The sequence below is a fragment of the Lipotes vexillifer genome, unplaced genomic scaffold (assembly GCF_000442215.2).
Source record: "Lipotes vexillifer unplaced genomic scaffold, Lipotes_vexillifer_v1.1 scaffold109, whole genome shotgun sequence".
NCBI classification, from domain to species: Eukaryota; Metazoa; Chordata; class Mammalia; order Artiodactyla; family Lipotidae; genus Lipotes; species Lipotes vexillifer.
Window position 1 is genome coordinate 2,288,757 of NW_006790015.1, and position 754 is coordinate 2,289,510.

Sequence of the window (754 nt, forward strand, 5' to 3'; positions counted from 1 at the left end):
ATAAGCAGTTTGGACTGGGATCCTGGGAGCATGGACAGGCATCATGATCCATGTGTTATATGCAAGCAGCTTTGATGGAAAAGTTTGTTAATTATCTATTTCTGTGTAACAACGCTACCATGAACTTAGTGGCTTAAAACAAAACACATTTATTATCTCACAGTTTCTGTGGGTCAGGAGTCTGAGAATAGCTTAGCTGCAATCAAGGTGTTGGGGCTGTGGTTTCATCTGAGGCTTGACTGGGGAGGGATCTACTTCCAAGCTCAGTCAGGTTGTTTGCAGAATTCAGTTTCTTGAAGTTGTAGATGGAGAGCTTCAATTCCTTGCTAGCTGTTGGCCAGAGGCCACTATTGGCTTCTAGAAGCCACTCACAATTTTTTGCACGTGAGTTTTCCCCAAATGGCTGCTTTCTTCCTTAAAGTGAGCGAGGGAGAAAGACTTAAGCAAGCTAGCCACTAAAATCTAAAGTAATTTAATCACAAATGTAATCACATATATGCCATCACCTTTGCCTTATTCTGTTAGTTAGAAGCAAATCACAGGTCTTGCCCACACAAGGGGTTCGCACAAGCATGTGAACACCAGGGGGTGGATATCTTGGGGGCCACTGTAGAGTCTGTTCACCAAAAAAGGTGTCTCCAGAAGTGGACGGGAAGAACAGTCAACACAACTTCTCTGCCTAAGAAATACATTGGCTTGACTTTCTGGAGCTAGTGATGATAGTTATGGGCTGTACATTGAGACTCTTTCCCAT